Source organism: Pseudophryne corroboree, chromosome 11 (assembly GCF_028390025.1).
Source record: "Pseudophryne corroboree isolate aPseCor3 chromosome 11, aPseCor3.hap2, whole genome shotgun sequence".
NCBI lineage: Eukaryota > Metazoa > Chordata > Amphibia > Anura > Myobatrachidae > Pseudophryne > Pseudophryne corroboree.
The window spans coordinates 224,941,826-224,955,309 of NC_086454.1; the positions used below are offsets into that span (position 1 = coordinate 224,941,826).

At 44.4% G+C, this 13,484-nt stretch overlaps 1 long non-coding RNA gene across 2 annotated transcripts in view; it reads right to left on the reverse strand.

The window, feature by feature from the left end:
* The window catches only part of LOC134969363 (uncharacterized), a 132,819-nt gene that overhangs the window by 19,325 nt on the left and 100,010 nt on the right, over positions 1 to 13,484 (reverse strand). The window contains exons 3-4 of one of the 2 annotated variants that reach the window (XR_010189456.1): positions 8,087 to 8,247; positions 7,211 to 7,426 (exon numbers count right to left, since the gene is read on the reverse strand). The exons of the other annotated variant lie outside the window; for it this stretch is intronic. This is a non-coding gene — a long non-coding RNA (uncharacterized LOC134969363). Of the gene's footprint in view, positions 1 to 7,210; positions 7,427 to 8,086; positions 8,248 to 13,484 lie in introns of those variants that run through there. 2 annotated transcript variants of the gene reach the window in all.

Below are 13,484 nucleotides of genomic sequence, written 5' to 3' on the forward strand. Positions count from 1 at the left end.
TCTCTACTCCATGTCTCTCTCTCTGCACCAGGTGTCTCTGTTATTCGCTTCTCTCTGCGCCAAGTCTCTCTCTCTTTCTCTCTGCTCCAGGTGTCTCTCTCTCTCTGCTCCGTGTCTCTCTCTGCTTCAGGTGTCTCTCTCTCTCTCTGCTCCAAGTGTCTCTCGCTCTATCTCTCTCTGCTCCAGGTGTCCCTATCTTTCTGCTCCATGTCTCTCTCTCTGCTCCAGGTGTCTCTCTCTCTCTGCTCCAGGTGTCTCTCTCTGCTCCAGGTGTCTCCTTCTCTCTCTCTCTGGCCCAGGTGTCTCTAGCTCTCTGTTCCACGTCCCTCTCTCTGCTCCAGGTGTCTCTCGCTCTCTCTCTGCTCCAGGTGTCTCTCGCTCTCTCTCTGCTCCAGGTGTCTCTTCCTCTCTCTCTGCTCCAGATGTTTCTTGATCACTCTCTGCTCCAGGTTTCTCTCCGTCTGCTCCACATCTCTTGCTCTTGCTCTCTCTCTCTCTGCTCCAGGTGTCTCTCTTTCTCTCTCTCTCTCTCTGGCCCAGGTGTCTATAGATCTCTGCTCCACGTCTCTCTATCTGCTCCAGGTGTCTCTCGCTCTCTCTCTGCTGCAGGTGTCTCTTCCTCTCCCTCTGCTCCACATCTCTTGCTCTTTCTCTCTCTCTCTGATCCACAGCTCTCTTTCTCACTCTCCCTGCTCCACATCTCTCTCTGCTTCAGATGTCTCTTGTTCTCCCTCTCTGCTCCAGGTGTTTATCTCTCTCTCTCTGCTTCAGGTGTCTCTCTCTCTCTCTCTCTACTCCAGGTGTCTCTCGCTCTATCTCTCCCTGCTCCAGGTGTCCCTATCTTTCTGCTCCATGTCTCTCTCTCTGCTCCAGGTGTCTCTCTCTCTGCTCCAGGTGTCTCTCTCTGCTCCAGGTGTCTCCTTCTCTCTCTCTCTGGCCCAGGTGTCTCTAGCTCTCTGTTCCACGTCCCTCTCTCTGCTCCAGGTGTCTCTCGCTCTCTCTCTGCTCCAGGTGTCTCTCGCTCTCTCTCTGCTCCAGGTGTCTCTTCCTCTCTCTCTGCTCCAGATGTTTCTTGATCACTCTCTGCTCCAGGTTTCTCTCCGTCTGCTCCACATCTCTTGCTGTTGCTCTCTCTCTCTCTGCTCCAGGTGTCTCTCTTTCTCTCTCTCTCTCTCTCTCTCTCTGGCCCAGGTGTCTATAGATCTCTGCTCCACGTCTCTCTATCTGCTCCAGGTGTCTCTCGCTCTCTCTCTGCTGCAGGTGTCTCTTCCTCTCCCTCTGCTCCACATCTCTTGCTCTTTCTCTCTCTCTCTCTGATCCACAGCTCTCTTTCTCACTCTCCCTGCTCCACATCTCTCTCTGCTTCAGATGTCTCTTGTTCTCCCTCTCTGCTCCAGGTGTTTCTCTCTCTCTCTGCTCCAGGTGTCCCTTGCTTTTTCTCTGCCCCGGATGTCCCTCGCTTTCTCTCTGCTCCACGTCTCTCTGCTCCAGGTGTCTCTCACTCTCTCTCTACTCCAGGAGTCTCTCACTCTCTCTCTGCCTCAGTTGTCTCTCTCTCTCCATTCCAGGAGTCTCTCACTCACTCTATGCACCAGGTGTCTCTTGCTCTTCCTTTGCTCCAGGTATCTCTTGCTCTCTCTCTCTCTGCCCCAAGTGTCTCTTGTTCTGCTCCACAGCTCTCACTTTCTCTGCTCCATGTCTCTCTCTCTCTGCTCCACATCTCTCTCTCTGCTTCACGTCTCTCTCTCTCTGCTCCACACCTCTCTCTGTTTCAGGTGTCTCTGACTCTCTTTCTGCCCCAGGTGTCTCTGTCTCTCTCTCTCGGCCCCAGGTGTATCTGTCTCTCTCTGCCCCATGTGTCTCTCGCTCTCTCTCCGTCCCAGGTGTCTATCGCTCTCTCTCTCTTCCCCAGGTGTCTCTCTCTCTCTGTCCTAGGTGTCTCTTGCTCTCTCCGTCCCATGCATCTTTGTTGCCCTCCCTTACTGGAGGTTCCTTGCTCTGTATGTCAGGGCTTTTAACAGGAATGACAATTGCCCTGTGTCCGGTGTGTGCATCCCAGTGCGATGTTCTGGGTACTATATAGTTGGCGCGGGCACCAATTTTTTATTTGCCCTGGGCGCCATCAACCCCAGTTATACCTCTGCATGGCAGTAAAGATAACTATTGACACACTCTTAGAGGATAGCAGAACATAAGGACAGGTAAAATATGCCTTAAATGGACCATACCTATAGAGTGCAATGGAGTGTGCTCCTATAATAGGCATTTCTAGAAAAAGTTCTGTGTAAATTGTGCACGTTTTGGTGGTTGATAAATCATCCTAACACAGGTAATAAAGAGAGGGTTCTGTGTTTAGAGGTAACACTGCTCCTTTGTACCTCCCTGTCTGTCTGTCTCTCTATAGATCGGACTACAGCTTGCTGTCTGATTTATCCCATTCCAGGGGTCCCTGCTGTGATGCTCTCTGTAATATATAGTGGTCACTGATGATCTCTGTAATATATGGTGGTCACTGATGATCTCTTTAATATACATGGTCACTACAATGATCTCTGTAATATACTGTGGTCACTGTGATGCTTTCTATAATATATGGTGGTCGCCAATGCTCTCTGTAATATACAGTGGTCACTGATGCTCTCTGTATAATACGGTGGTCAATGATGCTCTCTGTAATATACGGTGGTCACTGATGCTCTCTGTATAATACGGTGGTAACTGATGCTCTCTGTAATATATGGTGATCTCTGATGCTCTCTGTATAATACGGTGGTCACTGATGCTCTCTGTAATATACAGTGGTCACTGATGCTCTCTGTATAATATGGTTGTCACTGATGCTCTCTAATATATGGTGATCACTGATGCTCTCTGTATAATACGGTGGTCACTGATGCTCTCTGTAATATACGGTGGTCACTGATGCTCTCTGTATAATATGGTTGTCACTGATGCTCTCTGTAATATACAGTGATCTGATGCTCTCGGTATAATACGGTGGTCACTGATGCTCTCTGTAATATACGGTGGTCACTGATGCTCTCTGTATAATATGGTTGTCACTGATGCTCTCTGTAATATACGGTGATCACTGATGCTCTCTGTAATATACGGTGATCACTGATGCTCTCTGTAATATACGGTGGTCACTGATGCTCTCTGTAATATACGGTGATCACTGATGCTCTCTGTAATATACGGTGGTCACTGATGCTCTCTGTAATATACGGTGATCACTGATGCTCTCTGTAATATACGGTGGTCACTGATGCTCTCTGTATAATATGGTGGTCACTGATGCTCTCTGTAATATACGGTGATCACTGATGCTCTCTGTAATATACGGTGGTCACTGATGCTCTCTGTATAATATGGTTGTCACTGATGCTCTCTAATATACGGTGGTCACTGTGATGCTCTCTGTAATATACATGGTCACTGCAGTGCTCTCTGTAATATACATGGTCACTGCAGTGCTCTCTGTAATATACATGGTCACTGCAGTGCTCTCTGTAATATACATGGTCACTGCAGTGCTCTCTGTAATATACATGGTCACTGCAATGCCCTCTGTAATATATGGTGGTCACTGCAATGCTCTCTGTAATATACGGTGGTCACTGATGCTCTCTGTAATATACGTTGGTCACTGATGCTCTCTGTAATATACGGTGGTCACTGCTGGGGATTTAATGAGTCTCCTGTTATGTGACAGCTGTGCTTGCTCTCCTGGTGCATAACTCACTTACGCAGCAGAAGAGCACAGCCGTCCTTCACTGCTTCTTCTGTGTGATGGTCTCCTCAAAGGGCAAATGTAAATCAGTGCCCACCACTGATGCAAGTTGGCCATGCTGGGTACTCAGCTTCAAGGTGCATGATGGCAGAGTTGGAGGAAACCGCTGAACACATGGGGGCCTGGCCCTTATGGGCCCTACACACTGGCCGATATCACTGCACGATATGAACGATCTTGTTCATTAATGAACGAGATAACGTTCATATCGTGCAGTGTGGAGGCACCAGCGATGAACAATGCGCGGCCCCACGCTCGTTCATTGCTGGTGCCATGTCGGCTGTGCATGCAGGCCAATATGGACGAGATCGTCCATATTTGCCTGCACTTCAATGGAGCCGCGTGACGGGGGAGTGAAGAAACTTCACTCCCCCCGTCACTGCCCCCCCGCCGCCGAGTCGCCCGTCGGCCGTATCTGCCGTCGGGTAGCTCGGCGGCGGATCGGCCAATGTGTAGGGCCCTTTAGGCCACTGAACGTCTTCATTAAAAAAAGAAAAATACATGTAATCGGCCGGTGGTTGATGGCAAGCATGGGGGGAGGGGGGAGGGGGAATAACTTATCCCCTGCTCCCCCCCTCCTTAATCAAGCTTTGCAGCGACACACAATAGGCCCTTCATGAATTTCAGCTCCAGGCCCATGTAGACATTAATCTGGCACTGGGTACAGTGGGGCAGATTTATTAAGCCTGGTGAAGTGATAAAGTAGAAGGTGATAAAGTGCCAGCCAATCATATCCTAACTGACATGTCACAGGCTGGGTTTGAAAAATGACAGTTAGGAGCTGACTGGCTGGTGCTTTATCACCGTCCACTTTATCACTTCCCCAGGCTTAATAAATCTGCCTCAGTATGTTTATGTACAGTACTTTGTGTTATGGTAAAACGACCATGGTTAACCAACGGGCAAGCATTCATCATCATGAGTGTCATGAAGAAAATCCAAAACAAAAACTTAGTACAGTAACAGGTAAATGTACTGTATAACACTTTCTGCTTTGCCTCATTACCAAGGCGAAGCATGACGGGACTTCAACAAGATGTACTGTACTAAGCAAAAGCTCCCCCCTCTGGCGATGTCGCCTGTGAACTTCAGCACAGAGTGAAAGCAAGGAAGAGGCAAACAACTACAGACCAGTGAGTCTTTCTTCAGTAGTAGGGAAAATAAAAAGTTGTACTGCATATTATCTCAAATCCAGCAATTTACAGGATCCCAAACAGCATGGATGCACTGGGGGAGATCATGTCAAACAAACCTTATTGACTTTTTGGACTGTGTGGCTAAAGTGGTGGCTAAAGGTGGAGCCGTGGACATACTGTAGAATAGCTTACAGTACTGTACAGTATATTGACGTTAGTAAGGCTTTTGACACTGTTCCACATCGCAGACTGCTAAATTAACTAAAAAGCTTGGGATTGCATACTAAGTTTGTTGAATGGATCAGATCTTGGTTGCATGATAGAAAACTAAGTTGTACAGTAGTAAATGGAGTGCATTCACAGGAGGGAAATGTTACCAGTGGAGTACCCCAGGAATCTGTACTTGGACCAGTGCTTTTTAAGAAATTTGTTGGTGACATTGCAAATGGCAATAAAGGGAAAGTACTGTACGCATTTTTGCAGATGAAACAAAGGTACTGTATGCAAAAGGGTAGATACAGTACACCAGGAGGGTTAAAACAAATGATTGAGGATCTACTGTGGATTGAGTAGAGGAATGTCCAAGAGTGTGGCAATTACAGTTTAATGGCAACAAATTCAAAATCATTCATTTGGGTCTCAAAAATCCAAAGACTACTGTACAGTAAATACAGTATACAGTACTGTAGTATTAATGGCACTACTGTATACTGGAAACTACTGAGGAGGAAAGGGATCTACAGTGGGAGTCACTATTTCTGGTGACTTAAAGGCAAGTAAGCAATGTACTGTAACAAAGCAATGAGGAAGGCTAGTCAGATGCTTGTCTGCATTGGGAGAGGAATCTGTACTGTATAGTTCATTGGTACAGCCTCATCTAGAATACAGTGTTCAATTCTTGAGGCCACACTGTATCTTCAAAAGGATATTAATACAGTACATTAGAGACTGTACAAAGAAGGGCAACTAAATGGTGCATGTCCTACAGTACTGTACATCGTAAAACATACAGCACTGTACCCAGAAAGACTAAACATCTGAATACAGTACTGTATTGTAGTTTGGAGCAGAGAATGGAAAGGGGAGGGGGTGCTAAATACTGTATGGATCAAATAAGGTTTGAGATAAACATGTTGTAAAAAAAGGGTCATACTAGAGGGACACAGTGGATCTTATCTGCTGTCAAATTCTAGTGTATGTTTCTACAGTACAGTATGTTTCTATGTTTAATACCACTTCTCCCCCATAACAACACATCATACTGTATATTTACCCCCATGTACCATGCCGTACTGTATAACAGAATATTTATTGGAAAAGCATCAATATAAATGTAAAAAAGTCTTTATTAATAAATCAGATTTCATGTACTGTACTGATAAAAAATGTACAGTACTTTATTATCCAGGACTTATAAAACTGTAAACAACTGATCACACACATCAATAATAGTACTACTGTATAGTATAATGTATAATATTGTACAGTAGCTTACGCAATATTCAGACAAGTGCAATTTTATAAACATTTTTAATAATGCATTGATTCAAATTTTATACGGAAAAATACAGTACATTACTACAGATTTGTGGCTAGACCATTTATTTCAAATATAACAGGCAATACTTTATACAGGTGATTTAAATAATTATTACGATGTTCAGGATTGAGAACTTCTAGCCAAAAAATGTTGATACCATCCAACAGCTGCTGTTTTGTTGTTGGCTTCACAACACTCCTAATGTATCTCTTCAATTGAGCCCACACTAATTCAATTGGACTCATGTCCGGTGAACTAAACAAAACAGTACAGAAAAAAATGTTTGTTAATTAATGAATTTAAAAAGATAAAATAAAACATACAGTATTGTAGTGTTCATTAAGCCAAAAAATACATTTACAGCACTACAGTGCTATCTAAATATTACTTGTATAGTATTAAAACAAGACTCACTCTGGTGGTGGACATTCCCAATTGATACCTTTCTCTTCCATTAATCTGGCTGAGGCAGAGTGTTTGGGAACATTGTCTTGGAATATCCTGTGATGAGATGGGTAATATTGACTCACGAATGGCACCATACATCCCTCTACTATTTTTTCTTGAAAGAATTGGTTATCCATGATCCCTACAGAAATAGGAAAATGTTGTTCATTAATAAGCAACTCATTTTATTGTGAAATTACATGTATTGTACAGTACAGCATGTATTTTTACAGAACACAGGCACAGATTAAAGTACCTTCGAAAAATAATATGGGACTAGCTCCTAATCGTGATATGGCTCCCCATACATGGACCTTCAATGGATGCTTTGGGCGTGACTTTAATGAGATATGGTGACGTTTCCGGATTGACATTTGGGAGAACCTCTCAAGAGCAACAGACGATTCATCTGTGAAAATGCCATTGTGAAATGTTTCACCACTCTCAGTCCATCGCCGTGCCTGTTCAACTCTCTTTTTTTTATTTGCATCTCTTATCATGGGAGATATCCTGTGAAGAGCCACAAATTATTAATCATATACAGTAATTAAATAGATTACAGTATATACAGTATACTGTAAGTACAGTATACTGTACATACTGTACTGTATATATACTGTATACATTATACAATATATATATACAGTACAGTATATACACAGTACTATATATATATACGTATATATATATATATATATACACACACTGTATATACAATTCAGTATATACCTGTAGTTTGTACTGTACTGTATACAGTATACTATATATATATATATATATATATATATATATACTGTATATCAACAGTCAGATGGCACTCGGATATATAAACAGTCAACAGGCAGTTGTAAATGCAACGTTTTGAAGCAGTTTACTACTTCCTGATAATGAAGTGAACTGCTTTGAAACGTTGAATTTACAACTGCCTGTTGCCTGTTTATTCATCTGAGTGCCGCCTGACTGTTGGTATAGATTGGATGCGCCGTTTTAGCTACTGTAGGAAGGCACCAGCTATTGTATCTGATTATTGGGAGTGCTGCTTGAAACATACATTATATATATACAGTACACACTCTGTATATTGAGTTAAGTCATTGTTTTATCACTTATCAAAGGATTATTAACTGTGAAAAACTGCATTTATGCTTTATACTGCTTACAGTATTTTACCTTGTAGCACCAAAAGTCCATCCCATTTTCCGGCGCATCCTTCTAATGCTGGTGATTGATATGTCCAGGCAGAGCCATTTCTTGCGGCGGGCAAGGCGTGCCTTTGCACGGGGCACCCGCTGCAGCTCTTCTGGTGGCTCTGTTCTGGTGTGCTCCCCCTCCTCACAAGGGAAAAAGAAAGAAGACTCTTGGTTGGTGCACTCTTTTTTTTTTTTTTTTTAAATGTTTTTATTGAGAATTTTTCAATAATGAATACAAACAGACAATCGGTATCAAAAAGCCATGTCGCATTAGAATTGTACAAATCAGAATGTGATAAGATGGAGGGGATCATAAACCGTCATCTCAAAAACGTATTCTTCAAACAATTCCCCAGAGATATAAAGAATGGCAATACACATAACCAATAAAATAAACAGATTCGAAAGAACATTCAACCACACATTCATACCACAAGACACACAAACGATAAAAGGAAAGGGGAGGGGGGAAGGGGCAGATCAGGACTCCCTACCAGTAGTCAAAAAGAGAATAAATTATTTTTTGTTTTTTAAAAACATATATTGGGGCATTAACAGAACAATTAGACAAAATGATCAGTCATCAGACACAGTTTTGTAAGATGTCAACGAAAAGCCATCAAACTGTTGTAATATATGAGTGCGCTGCAAAAGAGCTAAGGATTCCACCAGGGGGCCCTATTTCTTATAAAAGTGGGTTACTTTGGTACCTAAATCTGGCAAGGTGGATTGCCTCTCATAGTATAATAGTGTTATCAAAGAGGACTTCAAAACTTCCAACCTTGGGGGGGACGCACAGATCCATTGAGTTAAAATCAGTTTCTTCCCAACTGTAAGAATCACCCATAATAGGGGAATAAAATTTGAGTGAGAGCGAGGTAAGTTCCAGGTCGAAACAAACATGCCCAGAAAGGAATCCGGAGTCAGGGGGATGTTAATACAAAAAGTGTGGCTTATGTACCATTGTACCTTGTGCCAAAACTTCATTATCTTGGAGCAATGCCAGAAATTATGCATAAAGGAGGCATCTGGTATCTTACACTTGGGGCACATGCCTGATTCCGCAGGAACCATATGTTTCTGCCTTCCCGGCGATATATAGGCTCTGTGTAAAAACTTGTAATGAGTTTCCTGCAGTTGGGAAGAGTGTAACACTTGAAATACATTTGGTACAAATTTAAAGGTATCTGCCCAAGCTACATCCCGGGAAAAATCAACACTCCACCTCTGTGACCAAAGTAACCACATCTTATTTAACTTATTACCCATAGGTAGTAGGTCCCAGTAAATCCATTGGGTCTTAAAACCTTGTTTGTTTGTCCTAGTGAGCAAAGCTACCAGGGGATCAGGCCCATCCTCGGACCTCCACACAGGCGGTAAGGACTGGACATAGTGGCAAAGTTGGAGATACATAATAAAGTCTGAGCAATGAAGTCCAAACTTCTCCACTAGGTCCTGAAAGGAGTACAGAACACCTCCTGGATCAAAACCATCTCTCACCACCGCTATACCTTTCTGTTTCCAATTTTGAAACCTGATGTTTTCCAAAGCTGGTGTACAACAAGGGTTGCCCAAAAATGGAATAAATCTAGATTGCCCAGGATGTCTATCTAAGGCAAAATTTATGGTCCCCCAAGCTTGGTAAGTATCCCAAAATAGTATATTGTACTTGACACTTAAGGGTAACAGATTTTTGGGGGTATGTATCAGTGCACGCAGATCATACGGTGCCACAAGGGCTTGTTCAATATCATAGTTAGCATAAGTGGAAGACTCTAATAGCCAATCTGAAAGGTATCTAAAAGAAACTGCCCTGAGAACGCTGCTAAATCTGGTACCGCTAGTCCCCCATTTGGTTTCTTAAGCTTGAGTTTGGATAGGGCTATGCGGGATCGTTTTCCACTCCATAAAAATTTTGTGAATAGTCTGTCATAAGCAAGAAGATCAGCCTTGTTAAGTTGAAGAGGTAATAATTGAAGAGCATAAGAAATCTTAGGAAATATGATGCTTTTTAGTACGGCTACTCTACCTAGTAAGGAGATAGAGAGCGTAGACCAAGAAAATAAAGATTGCGACACCTTAGTCAGGATAGGAGAAAAATTAACTGAATTAAGATTTGAAAGCTCTATAGGGATAAGGATGCCCAAGTATTTAAGTGTGGAAGTGTTACATGTAAATTGCGACAGGACAGAAGAGGAGGCCATGTGTAATGCGGGGGGGTTAAGTAGAGATGTGCACCGGAAATTTTTCGGGTTTTGTGTTTTGGTTTTGGGTTCGGTTCCGTGGCCGTGTTTTGGGTTCGAACGCGTTTTGGCAAAACCTCACCGAATTTTTTTTGTCGGATTCGGGTGTGTTTTGGATTCGGGTGTTTTTTTCAAAAAACCCTAAAAAACAGCTTAAATCATAGAATTTGGGGGTCATTTTGATCCCAAAGTATTATTAACCTCAATAACCATAATTTCCACTCATTTTCAGTCTTTTCTGAACACCTCACACCTCACAATATTATTTTTAGTCCTAAAATTTGCACCGAGGTCGCTGGATGACTAAGCTCAGCGACCCAAGTGGCCGACACAAACACCTGGCCCATCTAGGAGTGGCACTGCAGTGTCACGCAGGATGGCCCTTCCAAAAAACACTCCCCAAACAGCACATGACGCAAAGAAAAAAAGAGGCGCAATGAGGTAGCTGTGTGACTAAGCTCAGCGACCCAAGTGGCCGACACAAACACCTGGCCCATCTAGGAGTGGCATTGCAGTGTCACGCAGGATGGCCCTTCCAAAAAACACTCCCCAAACAGCACATGACGCAAAGAAAAAAAGAGGCGCAATGAGGTAGCTGTGTGACTAAGCTCAGCGACCCAAGTGGCCGACACAAACACCTGGCCCATCTAGGAGTGGCACTGCAGTGTCACGCAGGATGGCCCTTCCAAAAAGCACTCCCCAAACAGCACATGACGCAAAGAAAAAAAGAGGCGCAATGAGGTAGCTGTGTGAGTAAGCTAAGCGACCCTAGTGGCCGACACAAACACCTGGCCCATCTAGGAGTGGCACTGCAGTGTCAGGCCGGATGGCCCTTCCAAAAAATACTCCCCAAACAGCACATGACGCAAAGAAGAAAAAGAAGAGGCGCAATGAGGTAGCTGTGTGACTAAGATAAGTGACCCTAGTGGCCGACACAAACACCTGGCCCATCTAGGAGTGTCACTGCAGTGTCACGCAGGATGGCCCTTCCAAAAAATACTCCCCAAACAGCACATGACGCAAAGAAGAAAAAAAAGAGGCGCAATGAGGTAGCTGTGTGACTAAGATAAGCGACCCTAGTGGCCGACACAAACACCTGGCCCATCTAGGAGTGGCACTGCAGTGTCACGCAGGATGGCCCTTCCAAAAAACACTCCCCAAACAGCACATGACGCAAAGAAAAATGAAAGAAAAAAGAGGTGCAAGATGGAATTGTCCTTGGGCCCTCCCACCCACCCTTATGTTGTATAAACAGGACATGCACACTTTAACCAACCCATCATTTCAGTGACAGGGTCTGCCACACGACTGTGACTGAAATGACGGGTTGGTTTGGACCCCCACCAAAAAAGAAGCAATTAATCTCTCCTTGCACAAACTGGCTCTACAGAGGCAAGATGTCCACCTCATCTTCATCCTCCGATTCATCACCGTGTACATCCCCCTCCTCACAGATTATCAATTCGTCCCCACTGGAATCCACCATCACAGCTCCCTGTGTACTTTGTGGAGGCAATTGCTGCTGGTGAATGTCTCCATGGAGGAATTGATTATAATTCATTTTAATGAACATCATCTTCTCCACATTTTCTGGAAGTAACCTCGTACGCCGATTGCTGACAAGGTGAGCGGCGGCACTAAACACTCTTTCGGAGTACACACTTGTGGGAGGGCAACTTAGGTAGAATAAAGCCAGTTTGTGCAAGGGCCTCCAAATTGCCTCTTTTTCCTGCCAGTATACGTACGGACTGTCTGACGTGCCTACTTGGATGCGGTCACTCATATAATCCTCCACCATTCTTTCAATGGTGAGAGAATCATATGCAGTGACAGTAGACGACATGTCCGTAATCGTTGTTAGGTCCTTCAGTCTGGACCAGATGTCAGCATCAGCAGTCGCTCCAGACTGCCCTGCATCACCGCCAGCGAGTGGGCTCGGAATTCTGAGCCTTTTCCTCGCACCCCCAGTTGCGAGAGAATGTGAAGGAGGAGATGTTGACAGGTCGCGTTCCGCTTGACTTGACAATTTTCTCACCAGCAGTTCTTTGAACCCCTGCAGACTTGTGTCTGCCGGAAAGAGAGATACAACGTAGGTTTTAAATCTAGGATCGAGCACGGTGGCCAAAATGTAGTGCTCTGATTTCAACAGATTGACCACCCGTGAATCCTTGTTAAGCGAATTAAGGGCTCCATCCACAAGTCCCACATGCCTAGCGGAATCGCTCAGTGTTAGCTCCTCCTTCAATGTCTCCAGCTTCTTTTGCAAAAGCCTGATGAGGGGAATGACCTGACTCAGGCTGGCAGTGTCTGAACTGACTTCACGTGTGGCAAGTTCAAAAGGTTGCAGAACCTTGCACAACGTTGAAATCATTCTCCACTGCGCTTGAGACAGGTGCATTCCACCTCCTATATCGTGCTCAGTTGTATAGGCTTGAATGGCCTTTTGCTGCTCCTCCAACCTCTGAAGCATATAGAGGGTTGAATTCCACCTCGTTACCACTTCTTGCTTCAGATGATGGCAGGGCAGGTTCAGGCGTTTTTGGTGTTGCTCCAGTCTTCTGTACGTGGTGCCTGTACGCCGAAAGTGTCCCGCAATTCTTCTGGCCACCGACAGCATCTCTTGCACGCCCCTCTCGTTTTTTAAATAATTCTGCACCACCAAATTCAAGGTATGTGCAAAACATGGGACGTGCTGGAATTTGCCCATATTTAATGCACACACAAAATTGCTGGCATTGTCCGATGCCACAAATCCACAGGAGAGTCCAATTGGGGTAAGCCATTCTGCGATGATCTTCCTCAGTTGCCGTAAGAGGTTTTCAGCTGTGTGCGTATTCTGGAAAGCGGTGATACAAAGCGTAGCCTACCTAGGAAAGAGTTGGCGTTTGCGAGATGCTGCTACTGGTGCCGCCGCTGCTGTTCTTGCGGCGGGAGTCAATACATCTACCCAGTGGGCTGTCACAGTCATATAGTCCTGAGTCTGCCCTGCTCCACTTGTCCACATGTCCGTGGTTAAGTGGACATTGGGTACAACTGCATTTTTTAGGACACTGGTGAGTCTTTTTCTGAGGTCTGTGTACATTTTCGGTATTGCCTGCCTAGAGAAATGGAACCTAGATGGTATTTGGTACCGGG